General features: G+C 34.5%; 1 protein-coding gene across 5 annotated transcripts in view; it reads left to right on the top strand.

The window, feature by feature from the left end:
- C26H8orf34 (chromosome 26 C8orf34 homolog) overlaps positions 1 to 13,993 on the top strand; it is a 152,358-nt gene that overhangs the window by 86,086 nt on the left and 52,279 nt on the right. The window lies entirely within an intron of this gene.

Genomic DNA, 13,993 nt, shown 5'->3' on the forward strand with positions numbered 1-13,993 from the left:
GGAGTTGTGAAAGTTTTGACAGTTTCTGTATGTTTCTCTGTACTTAACTACTACTGCAGTGATCTCAAGATAATACATACAATATTTGTGCATAAACTAAATGCAAAGCAAGAGTTGTTAAAGTAAAATTTAAAAATTAAATTAAAATCCTAAATTAAAATTAAATCCTAAAATTAATTTCTAATATCTAAAAAATACTTAGTCTAATTGTAGGCTATAGGATTTCAGTCCTATTCCAAGGAAAATAGAAATGATATTTTAGATGATTTAGTATTGCTATTTTCTATGAAGATGCTTCCTGGTGGTATCTTCTATTTTAACTTAAATAACAAACCGTTGCCCTGTTTTAATGTAGCTGGTTTTATACCATAGACACTGAGTTGAAAACAGATATTAGGCTGTATTTTAAATTCAGCTTTTTTCATTGCCTGTTTAAGAGGGTCCATGCCTGAGCAAAAACCATCAGAGAAGATACTGATGAGTGAGTCACAGCTGAGCGCAAAATCAACGCGGCAAGAAAGAGAGAACCTTCCGAGAGATGAGCTCCTTGGCCCTGCTCGCTGTGGGTCACACAAGCAAGGCTGCTGGCATAAGGATGGGACAAGTTACTCAGCTGACATGGGGGACATGGGGTCTGACTCTTCCAGTGGCAGCACAGATTTAGTTTAGCTTAAACTGATTGTGAAACTGCTCCTTGAACAATAAGCAGCACAGGGAGCACACTTAGAAGAGTTAAGTCCTGCTCCACTGCAGTAAAATATGAGTTTGGCCAGCGATGCTTATAAAGCCAAGGTTTTGCTGTGAGGGAGTGAGATCATGGCAAGAAAGATGGTGAGTGACCTTTGGAAGAATATCTAGAGGTGAGGATGGAAATGGTTAGCAAAACATTGAGATATTGAGCATCTGAAAAAGAAATTAAAATTTAATAGGTTTTGTGTGTATGTATGTGATGTTAAATGCATAAAGTTTGTACATTCCTGGACTAAACAGCAGAGCTTACAGTGTGCCTTTGTGACAGAAGGAGTTTTAAACACGAAGGTTTCATTTATTGGCTTACTGTTTTCTAGGTTATATTGAGGTAGCCCAAATTTCTTCTCTGTAAAGAAATGGTATATCTTTGAAGTATCCAATAATGAAGGAATAAAATAGAAATGAAAAGAATTATAGTCGTTCCATTGTTTTTAATTCTCTTCATGGAAACTTTACAGTCCTGGGAATAATTAAATATAAATAAATATGCAAATAATAGGATTTGTCAGTTTTGATTTTTAACCAGATGCAAAGAGAGACAAATCCAGTTGTCTTCAAAAAGGTTGTTTCCTTTATTTTATTAAAACCAGAAGTTACAAGGAGATTGTTTTATGTTCAATATGATGAGAATAAAAACTTGAAAAGGTAGTGTAAATGAAACTATAAAAGTACAAAATTGTTCTTAAAAGCATAGTTCATAATAAAATAAGTGATAGTCACATATTTGTCCTTTTCAACAAAAGCAAAGAGCATACTTTCTTTTTGTCCAAAACATTCCTACATTATTGCAGGATTTAAAAATATTATTGACTTTAGTATTTTCCTATTTTTGAAGCTATAAATGCTGCCATTGAAGTATGAAAGTAATATTGCATGTAATCCTTTCTTAGTCTTCCTTCAGGTTTCTTCTGATGAGTAATTTCAGCTTCAAGATTGTTCAGACAATTAAAGTACTGTCCAGCAGGCTAGAAAAAGTAATTTGTATTATATAAAAAATGCATTTATTGTTTTTAAATAATTATTAAAAATCATTATGGTTTATATGAAGTGCAAATGAAGGCTAACTAATTTTATTCTGATATGTAATCTTTTGCCTAGCTAAACTGAAATCATGAAGCTTTGAGATTGAGAAGATAAGCCATGCTTGCCATGGTCATATTTTACAGTTTTCATGTAGAAATAGTCCTCTTGTTGCATGTAGATATCAGAGCACCTGAAGGAAAATCAGCTGGTTTCATGAACACAAGAGAATTGCGTTCATGTCCTGCACATACCTTACACAGAATTGCCATTCACTGTGGTAGTTCCCTGTTATCATACAAAGAAGTAACTGAACATTTACATCCTTCTTGAGACATTGAACTGTGAACCAAAGTCCTCATTTCTCTCCTACACATAGAGAATACAGTCATTCCTAATTAATGCTTGCTTTAATGGAATTGTTTCCTCTTGCTCTCTAAAAAATTACTTTGGCACATCACAGGCAAATGCTTTTTCTTGACATATGGATTACTCTAATTTTTATTTAGGATATTCAGAAGCTGAGTGAATCATTGTCATTTTTACATATACAGAGGAACTTTATGTATAATTTAATCCCTGTTTCTGACTCTCAGTCAGTTGCTTAGTGTATAAATGACTAAAGGCAAATGTGAGTTAATGTCTGTGGAAAGACAATTCCTCAGAACGTCACAAGATTTAATTATTCAATCACTATCACCTAACTGCGGAAGTACTCTAAGTAATGTTTGGGGTAGAGGAGACTTGTCAAGGTGTCTGACAATAGTTTCCAGACCTGTTTCTCCATTTAGCTGTATGGGGAGATGTAACCATGCGGGGGATTTTATGGAATGGTTTTCATGCTTACTTGGATGTCCTTAGAGACACAGAAAAATCTTTTGACATATTTGAATATTTCTGAGAGGAACTGATTTTCCTGATGTTTTTCAGGAAATGGGTAGCAACTGGGTTATGTCCTCACAAATAATTAGATTAAATTTATCATTGTGGGGTTTTTTTATGAATATTCACACAATGATTTGATAGAAACAATACTTTTTTTGGTGAAATTTGTTCTAAATGTATGTCTGGTTACCAGGGACAAAATGCTGTTAAGGTCTGACAGAGCAATAGTTATTTTTTTTGTCTTTGAATATTAATTTTCTATTGATGTGTTCAAAAGCATTGGTGAAACTTGAATAATATATTTGCTTAGGGAACCTAAACTCTTCAGTTAAAACTTCCAAATTCTATAAATATTGTAATTATACCACCAGTGACTTGGGAATTGTCTTTCTGATAGTCGGTTCTTTAGAATTTGTTCGGATTATATGGGTTTGATTTCTTTATATAAGACATAATTTATAATTTGTAAATGAGCAACAGTTTGGCAATAATTCACATCATATTGAATCTTCATATAGAGAAATTCTCCATAAAAATAGAACATTAATCATGTGGGGTACTTTCTCTGGTGTGTTGGGAAGTTGTGTCAGCCTTTTGAAATGGTTCTGAGCTTCTTAAACTTCTTAACCAGACTGTTTTGAAGTGTTCATCTGAGAAGGAACTTTGATGTTACATAGATAATTAGAAAGGTCATTTGGGAGCTGAAGAAAGGGTTTCTGTGGATATGCTGAAGCACTGTCAGATATTACAAACTGTTTCTTGTGTTTTGGGAAACTTAAAGGCTGTTAAATTTGAAGGAGTGCAATTTAATTGAGACGACATAATTTTATGAATGTCAATACATTGTATCAAATTTATGTGTAGGCTAGTTTCAGAATAATATTTGTATCTGTAATATGGAAATCGATAAATTGTTAAGTTTCGAAAATTTCTTTGATCACCTTTCTAATTTGTATTAATTTTCAAAGTAGCAAGACTTATCTATTAAGTCTGCATTCACTTAAAAAAATCTTTATACAGCTGTATCATAATATCAGAAATAATTTAATTCATGCACATTACCGTGGTTCAAGAATTTTAAAACAGATGAGGAAAAGGTGGTGAGAAGGTAAGACACTGAGTTGGTAATAAGCCTAGCAATCTTAGCCTGCTTCTCATGTTCAAGCTTATTTCCAAGTTCAATTGTATTAGATTTTATCAGCTTGGCATTGCTCAGTTAAATACAAAAAAAAAAGGCTATGTTTACTTGGCATATGTAATACTTTTAAAAAAAAAAATTGAAAATCATATCTTTAATGTGGTAACACATAGTATTAAGAATCGTATGTTGATAATATATTAGGAATGCTTTTCCGAAGACATGTGAATATTCTGATAGAGTCATAGTTTTGAAAAACTTTTATTCTGTGTCTTGAGAGAAGCAAGAAGCAAAATTACACTAAATTTTAGTTAAAGCAGCAGTGGTGAGTTGCAGATGGGGTATCATTCTGTTAATGTAAAAATGATACCTGGTTTGCTTTTATTTCTGATACTTCAATAAACACGTTCATATTCTGACTTGTTAGTGTTACTTAAATACCAGATGCTTTTACCCCTTAGGGTTATGGCTCTGGGAAAAGGGCTGAGCCTAACTGATTATGAAACTTGTTTTCATTGAAGAAGGTGGACCTACCTCCTCCTCTGTTCCTTCAGGCAGAGCCATAGGGCTCCTGTTGTTTCCTTTAGATGGATCTTAATGCTTGTATTGAACCCTCAGTGTGCAGCTCTACAACTCAGTGCAGCTCTACAACCTCAGTGCAGCTCTACAACTCTACCAACCCGCATACAGAAAATTCCACCAAAAATACAGTATTTTTCATATGCGTTCGTACCAGAGTCAGAAAAGAATCAAGCACTGATACCACAGGGAATGATAGAAAGGGGTAAGAGCATAGTAATAAGTGGGACTTTATCACTGGAAGCAAGCTGTTGGAATACAGAACTGAATCCTTAGTGACTACAGGTTAGCACCTTGGAGTGTGACCTCATTTATCCACCATTTGAGCTAGCAGTATTTCAGGGCCTGTGAGGTTTGCCAGTGTGCCTGAAGATTGAAAACCAAGAATTACTTGGCATTTTTGTGTTGAGCTAACTTTCTTCTTGGTGCAGTGCTACCTGTTTCCTTTTTGCTTGAAATAGATCTTTACTGCTGTATATTATTGAAGATGCTTTCAATTTAGACTTCTTAGTTTTTTTGGGTTTTGGGGGGTTTTTGGTTTTTTTTTGTTCTTCATTTTCTCTGTTCTTCCTGTTGATGTGGTTTGTACTGTGACTTTGTCTTTATTTCATTTTTAGGTTTTCTATCAGTCAAACTGCCTGCAGTCTAGGAAATTAGTACAGATGGTTCTTTTTGAGAAGGAAAATATACTGAATTAGAACTTAACTCCTGTGATACGATGTACTCTTTTCTGCTGTCTTCATCCAGCATATGATGATTGTGCTTCCTACTGTTTTGTGTTTCCTTTACCCTTGTTTTTTCACAGCTCTTAGAGGAACATTTGATATCTGATGTTGAATTGGCATTCCATTCTAGAGTGTCTGACTCCCTCTTAGTCAGTGATAGAGTAGATAGAGTGGTTAGCCTGTGGTTTTTATCCTCCACAAGAGAAGGACATACAGTGACTGCCAGGGGATGTGGTTCACATTCTATTCCACTGCTGTGGACTCCAAAGTTAGACATCTCAAGATCTACCTGAGATTCACAGCTCTCATATTAAGGAGCTAAAACCAAAGGGGAGAAACTTGCAATGTTTTAGATAAATGTTCAGTCTATGGAGTCATGGAAAATTCCACTGGAGTTCAATGGAGTCATGATTAACCTTCATATGTCTTGAGAAGCAGAATTGTCAAGTAAAATTTTCTGATTCATTTACAAGATGATTCTAATCTTGTGAAATGAGATATTCTGGAGAAATATGTCGTTCATATCCAGAAGATAAAGTAGTGTTGAGTAAAAGCAAACATATCTCTATGATGTTTAAGATAGTAGGCTTGAGCTAACATTGCATGACCTAACATGCTGTAATGCCTGACTTATTTTTAGGCAATAATCTTGTCTTGGAATATTCAATGAAGGTGTAGCAACAAATTGTATTATATGTACCACTAGACTATTTTCCATTTCAGCCAGGTCTCTGTCTTGCATTGCAGAATGCTTGTGCAAGCATTGCAGCAAAACCAAAAACCTTATTTTCTCTTTTCCAAACCCAAAAGCATGAGCAAACATAACCCAGTAGTGCACTGAAGTCATAGGTTACACAAAGCAATCTAACAGAACAAACAGCACCTATACAACATCTCCAACTGCACGTTTTTCAGTAACCTAAACTTTCTTTAAAAAGCATTTAGTCTTTTAGTACTCTTCAGTAAAAAAGAAAAATTATTGGAAAACTGTGTGGTGTATTTGAAACTTTATTATGGATGTGTGGAATGGTTTTGACATACCTGCTAGTTTATCTGCTTGACCCAGCTGGGGAGGTAAAATTAAATTCTTTTTCTACCATCTTTGGAAAGATGTCAGTGGTATGAATTTAATCAATGATTGAGGAAGAGCATGTACTGTCAGCAGTGATGGCATTGGTATGCTGATGGTATCCAGCTCAGTGTCTGCTTCTTGGAGTGTAGACAGTGCAGTCTTCCAGATGTCCCAGTGTCTGGCCATAATAGGGATAGTGATACAAAACAGATGGTCTTGTCTCAGGACAAAGCAGAGTTGATGCAAGCTGATAGAGGGATGGGGCTGGAAGAAATGGCAGAGCCTCGGTCGTTTGATGCCATGCTACTCTCATCCTGGATTCACACTTAGCAGAGGTAGCAAGGAGGGCAGCTGTCCCTTTGCAGGTAGGCAGAAGTTGAAGAACAATAGAAAAGATCCACAGTATGTTTCTTCTAGTGTTTTATCTAAGGGTTTTGGTAATTATCGTAGAATTACTGACATGTTACTGTCTCAGTCAGGACTTGCACCTAGAGCTCACTAGGAACGTTCACATACAACATACGAAGTAACCATTGCTAAATGTGCCTGTGCACACAGAGAGTTTAGAGATTTCTTTGCTGTCTCCCTGCCTGCCCAAACTGTCTGGTCTGAGATCACTCATATATGAGTTCCTAAATTAAATGGAACTTTCCTAGCACAATAGATGCAATAGTGCCTGATTGAAAGGCACTTTTTCTAAAATGGGAGATGTGCTAGTTTGTCAGTAGAAAATTTAAGTTGTATAAGCATCTTGCTTCTTACTTAGTGTGTTTCTCTTTTCATGAAGAAAATTCTCTGAAGGACAAGTAAAATGTTTGACATTTTAGAGATATTTGGAATTAGAGATATTTGGAATTCAACCATTTTAATTTCAAAAAAAAAAGAAATTGGAGAAATAAGAAATTTGCACTGTAGGTATTCTCATGTGTGTAGGTTTATGAAAGAGAGCATACATACTGACACTCCAGAAATCCTTGGACTAACAGTTTTTTTTAAAAAAAACCCTCTTGGAAGGTTCAGTGTTACTGGAAATGTTTGGCATAAGACTATTTGTAATTTTTATGCTTTGCCTCAACTTTCATTTTAATAAAAGGTGTATGAATTTCCACTGGCCTCTCAACAGCTAGGATTAATCCAGCCAAGGAGCTGGTAGAGTAACTTATGACGCTGCAAAGAAATATGAATGTGGCCCTCAGTGCAAAAATTGATCAATAAAATGCTAATCAGGTTAATATTTTCTCTGATTGGCTGAAAATGCATTGTAGTTGCTCTATGTTTTGTAAGGTATATTGAACTAATGAATTATTATTCATTTTAGCTCATATTTGTAAAACTTCATATAAACAGCATGCAAATTATCAGTTTAATTCAAAATAGACTTAGTAAAGAAAAATGTAAGCAATAATGTAATGTGAAATTCAATATTACGGATATATATTGTAAGGCACATCTGCACTATGTTAACCAAATACACTTCAAAAATATTATGGCTGTCTCCTCTTTGTTAAAGAATAAAAAACCCAAACTGAAACCTTTTAAATATACATTCTTTTCTAATGCTTTGATATTTTCATTATGATAGAAGAAAAACTTAGGGATTTAAACATGGCTTTTTCTATTATTCTGAAAAAGCTTTTTTTGGTGGTTTTCTTTAAGAATGCAGAGTTGAACTGTGGCCTAAATTGCACATAAATATAGTGGTTGCAGGAATGAGTGACTTAAGCATTGAAACTGATGAGAAATATTGATCAAAATTTGCTTTAAATGTTAAAAGTTGCTTTACTTAAAGCTAAGGTGCAAAAAAAAAAAAAAAGGAAAATGTTTACCAAGGGAAAACATTAAAAAAACATTCCTTTAGATGCCTTCTCAAGTCCAGAATTTCCGGTGGTTTTGTGTATTATCTCATTATGACCTTTTTGAGGTTCTGTATTATTACTGTGCAAGCACTGATGTACAATTATGGCAATTGCAGTAATGCATTGCAGAATGTGATACAGCAAGTGAAATATTCTAAATTTTATTTCATTGGAAATGTAGAAGTAATTCAAGTGTTCCAAACAATAATAGATTCCCATTATTGTAAAAATAAAGTTTTTGAAATAATTCATTAGCACTGAATGAAACTGCCTGGTTGATAGCTTAGACCAATGAGTTTGAAATCCCTACTGGTAAGGAGCAACCATAGTTGTTTAGTCAGTTATAGTGGCTGAACTGGTGGGTGAGCAGTGGTTATTAGATGATGTTAGATCCCTGGCTTACCAGTAGGGGAATGATAAGAGGACATGATGCCAATTCTTTTCAGCTGTGGTTGTGGACTTTCTCATGTAAATAAAATGAGGCCATAATTTTGCATTCAGTGGTTTGGGCAGTTGAGATATCCAAGATTTGTGTTTTAAACTTCATCTGCCTAATTTGGAGCAAGGCTCTGAAGCCCCTGCACTGCATCTTATCCTCTAATCTGCATCTCATCCTCTAATTCAGTGTTCCATCAGTCTTGACCGCAAGTCATTTGTTTTCAGTCATAAACAAATATCATGCCTAGTAGAAAAAGGGAGAATAAGCAGGAGCCCTGTGGGCCAGTGCTTCATGTGGTTTTTCTAAGATACTGAAGCATGCTTTAATGAAACTAGAACATCTTCATCAGAAAAGGCTACCTCCAATGTTAATTCCAGTCCCAGCTGGGGGAAAATAGAAAGAGGGAGAAACTGAAGAAAGATTCCACTCACTCTTGTGGTTAGAAGTGAGAACTCGAATCAATGATTCATTGTATATTTCGGTACCTGCAAACAATGCTGCTTTCCCTACTCCCATGTTGGTTTTGTGGTTTTTAGACTGTGGAGTGAATTTCTGCTAGATTGGCTCTGACAACTGATACAGGTAGAGGTAGATGTGCAAACTCAAGGACTCAGCAGCATCATGTTTCAGCTGGGTTTGTGTGCATCCATCAGTGAAAGCACAAACGTTTAGGGAATTTATTGTCAACTTGAGATGCTTCTTAAGTAAGATATCTTCAGAACATTGTGTTCAAAAATCTAAGGAGTAAAAGTCTCTTGATGTATTTAGAATATTTGTATCAAAAGTCTATGGCATGGGTCTGAACTAGGCAAAATTCTGGTATTTGAACATGTTTTTGGAAAATCATATTAGAACATATGTACCAGACTAACAACGTTGTCTGCTCCATGACATTGAAGAAACAAAAGATGTCATGTAGTTAGTGTACTGCAGAAGATAACTCCAGTTTTCCATCTGTTGAAGCAAATATTTAAAATACCCTATTCAGGAGTGGAGCATCAGATATTCTAAGTTAATGATTCTTCTGTGTCTGGAAGCCTAAGTCACATTATTTCTTTAGGAATTAATGTGGTCTTTTTTACTGGAATCTCTTGATATTTGGCAAGATAATTTATCCAAACCAAAGAGGATTGGTTTACATAGTAAGACACATAAAAGTATGACATATAAAGCAGCTTAGATTCCAAAAGCAGAACTTCTATCAGCAGTAGGATTTTGTTGATTTGCGTTTTTGGGTTTTTTCTTTGTTTGGTTTGTTGTTGTTTGTATTCTGGGGTTTCTTTGGTTGGTTGGGGTTTTTTTTTGTTTATTTGTTTGTTTTCAAATGAGATTAGTAGAGCCTATTAAGAGTCTGCGCATCAGCCAACAGGCCTTGACAAATCAATGCTATATACAAGGAATACGTCAATGTCTGCCACAATGTAAGAACACTACCTTGAGAAATTCATTGTTTCAAAGAAAGAGGCATTATTTTACTGGTTTACCAGAATTGCCTGGTGGCATGCAAGAACATAAATCAGAATTCATTATCTGAATTTTTACTCTTACATGAAAACATTTAGTGCTTTTCTTAGTATTAGACTGAACAGACAAACTGAGCTGTCATAGACTGCTTCCAGCTTTGAACCTTATACTACTTGAAGTACTCCTGGGAAATTACTACATGTTTTATAATAGAGGAAGGAGACAGAAGTGACTGGATCATATAAAATAGTACAACACATGAGCTGATGTACACATGACTGGATCATATAAAACAGTACAGCACATGATCCTTCTGTGCAACTAAGCTTTCACTGTGTTTTATAGGAGTTTTGCGTAAGAAGAGCTCTGTCCTTAAAGTGAATGGTGTGCAAGTCTTATATGTGTTTGTAAAATGATTCCCAAGACAATAAGCAATCTTGCACAGTTTCTAGAATACTTGGCACTAGTGAGTGCCCCTTTCCCTCTCCCCATCGCTTCCTCCCAAAAAAGAGAGGAAGTAAATAATTGTAAACAATGTCCTATTTAAAAACATGACCTTGTTATTGGGCTATATTCTTGTAGAGTTGAAATAGATAACTTTTTTCCCCCTTCCCTTTTGGTGAAAGTTTTCTATTTAAAAAAATCACAAAGAATTAAGCTTAGTGCGGCATTATTATTAATCTAGAATACATCTGGTTCTGTGCTGTGCTATATTACACTTGTGGTCTTTATCTCACTTTCAAGTATTTTTGTCTGTGGTTGTTTGGCAAAGCATGATGATTGCAGCTGTGTGAATTGATTTTGGTAAATTGCTGATTTGATAAAAATGTAAGGTTCTTTTTGCTTGATTCACAGGTACTTTTTTTAACCACATGGAACATATTTAATGGAAATTGCTATAGGACCGGGGCTGGGTTTTCACATACCCTATTCATTTAGAGAATAGGAGAGAGTGAACATTAAAGAAATACAGTGAACAGTCATGCATTAAAATAACAAACTTTTATTAGCATAAATGAGATTGCTTCATTTATGTGAACTTCCAGCCTATCACTATACAAAGATAAATAACCATTTTCTAAGGATTTGAGAAGTTTCACCGTATTCTTGTCTTTTGTGACACAAGCAGTCACCAGCTTGGCTTTTCTCTCTCTTTTTTCTCAGTGAATTACCTCATTGCTGCTCAATAAAATCACGGAGCCACTCAGCTATATCATTGCTAGTTGGTCTAGCAAAGAATACAAAGAAAGAGAAAAGATTCTGTGTCCAGACCCTGTAACTGCATTGACTTCTCAATGAAATCCTATTTTGCTAAGACTGGTTCTTTCCGATGGTACATAGAAACATTTGAACCTTTGAAGTTCTCTTTTTTTTTTCACTCTTAAAATGCTGTATTGCATTCATTGATTGTATTTATATTAATAACTTTCCTATTTGTGATCAAATATTTTTCTGCAAAGCATACATGAATTATTATGAACAATATATACACATACATACAGAGTTTAGTACTCAAACTTCTGTGTGATTTATTGTTTTATTGCTGCCGGGTTTTGTCGTTTTGTTGGGGTTTTTTTTAATTAAAGGCCTTCAACAATGAATGTGGTTGATCTGGAAGATGGCATATAAACTTGCTTACAAACTCAAAAATCCCCATCCAATCCCATTTGGGTATTGCAAACCAGGCAGCTTCTCAAAGCTGTGTTGCTTTAGTGAGAAAAAAGTTCAATATCTGCACTGTAAATCTGAGGTATCCAGAAGAAACTGAAATCATTCCATGCTGATGCGGAGGTGCAGTAATCAAATTAAATCAAATGCTACAGTTAATCTTTGGATTTGGTAGATGGAGTTATACTTCTCTGCTTAGCTATATTATTAAACAGCTTTTTGTAGCTTGCCATGGACGAATTCCATCCCATGTTGAATTAGATCAATGAAAATTCCGTGAGAAAAATTAACAATTGTATATGATGTAAGGTTTTGGTATTTTAAATCTGCATTTTGTGTGCACATTACTGCTGTTGGTCTAACACCATGTGACAATAAATCAATACTGCATACTATTCTGCCTACTTGTCTATTGGCTACAACTACAGGCAGCTCTTGAATCCACATTTCTTGGACAAACTTTCACTTAATTTTCTCTTGAGAGAAAAAGGCTGGTAGTTGACTAAAAATGACAAAAAGGCATGGGTTTGATATACAACTTCAAACATAAAAGTTATCATGGAGGGCAGCCTATATCATTGCTTTGTTGAAACACTTACTCGTCTGAGAGCCAAAAGTTAATCAAGCAGAGAGCAGTAGAAAACCTTATTTAAAGAAATCACATCTGTTTAGTGGGAGAAAAGCCTGAGGCATATGCTTCAATTTCTTTTAAGCTGTAATTCATCCAGTGGTTTACATCTGTTAAAAAATATGGAGATTTTCGCACCTCTTTAAAGCACAATTTAACTGTATTTATTTTAATATATAATGTGTTCCAAATACAGAATACCTTTTCTGAAATGACTCATAGATGATTGATTTCATAGCTCTCTTATCATATAACCTTCCAGGTCCTTTGAATTAGTTTGTGTATTAACCATACATGAAATTTAACAGAAAATATGTTGAAATGGTGTAAAATGATGACAGAAACTTCAGTACAGTTGTCAATTTATATCAAGGCAACAAATTGGCTGGTGGGGGGGTGGTGGGGAGGAGAGTTTTCTTAAGCAGTGAAATAAAACATTACAGAGAAGAAAATGTAGTTTAAGGACTTTGGTCACAAAATTTTCATTTGAGTTTAGCCTAGCTGTTATTGAATGTTGCATATTAAAATGTGTGTCTGCCCAAAAGAGTGTTGTTAACATGACATAATCCTGACAATCTTACCACACTTCACTGAGTTTGAAGCACAGTGGTAAGAGTAGGGTCTATGAATTATAGAGGACAATGAGAAGTATTTCAGGAAAAGATTTGGGGGATTGTATCTCATTCTTTTGTGTCTGAAAAGCACCTTGGTTCTCCATTGTGTGTCTATAATGATTACTTGTGTATTTTAAATTCTAATTGAATTTAATTGGATATTAATTCTAATATGCCTCCTCTGATTTTAAGGTTCTCTGTGATTTTTCTCCATCTGATATTGGGATTTAAAATCTTATTGTACTTCCTGCTTCATTTAGATCCTTTAACATTAGGTTTCTTTTGTAAATGTAAACATATGAAATATGTTTACATTTACAAAATGAACATATGTATGGAAGACATTTTAAGTAGATGATGACATACTGTGTACTGTAAACCATATGCATCAGTCAGTACATGGAATGGTTACATGGTCAGTATATGGTCATTTCATAGAAGCTAACCAGTGCTTTGCTTGTTTACATTTCAGTTAAAGTCTAATCAATTTATAAACAACTGAAAATTGGTATTTATAGATACATGAGGCATAGAGAACTTGCCTGTTTTGTGTTAGCAAAAAATATAGAGATTAATATCTAAAGAATGGCCTGACTGTAAACCAAGAGAATACATTTACAATCTGACTGAGCTACACTATTCCAATGTGATCTTGGGAAAAAAATTCCCTGAGAACCTCTGCAGTCTCCCTTTAAAATGTGAATGATTTTACAATAGCTGAAAATTCAGTTACTATTATGAGTTGCCCATATTACAGGAATATGGTAGATTTAAGTATGGATGTTATGGTCCCTTTCAATGTGATATATTTGTCCATTTCACATTTTCTGGGTTTAGCAGAACACTTTTATTTTAGCAATATTTTTTCATTGCTAAGTGAATAGATGATGAAAAAACCACAGAGGAGTAGCATACACTCAAAAAATTTATTTTTGTCTTCAATATGTCTTGCTATTGGACAGCATCTCTTGATGACAAGTTTTTTAGAAATGAACCAGATAAATAAAGATTTTAAAAATATGCAACATGGTTTGATGTGGAAATGATACTGAATATTTTTAAAGGAATCCCTTATAAGAGGATGATAATATAAAAAAATAAAAATGCTCTCAAATGTCTTTTCCCATTAGTATGCAAGTAATTGTGTTTTCTTCT

The sequence above is a fragment of the Corvus hawaiiensis genome, chromosome 26 (assembly GCF_020740725.1).
Source record: "Corvus hawaiiensis isolate bCorHaw1 chromosome 26, bCorHaw1.pri.cur, whole genome shotgun sequence".
NCBI lineage: Eukaryota > Metazoa > Chordata > Aves > Passeriformes > Corvidae > Corvus > Corvus hawaiiensis.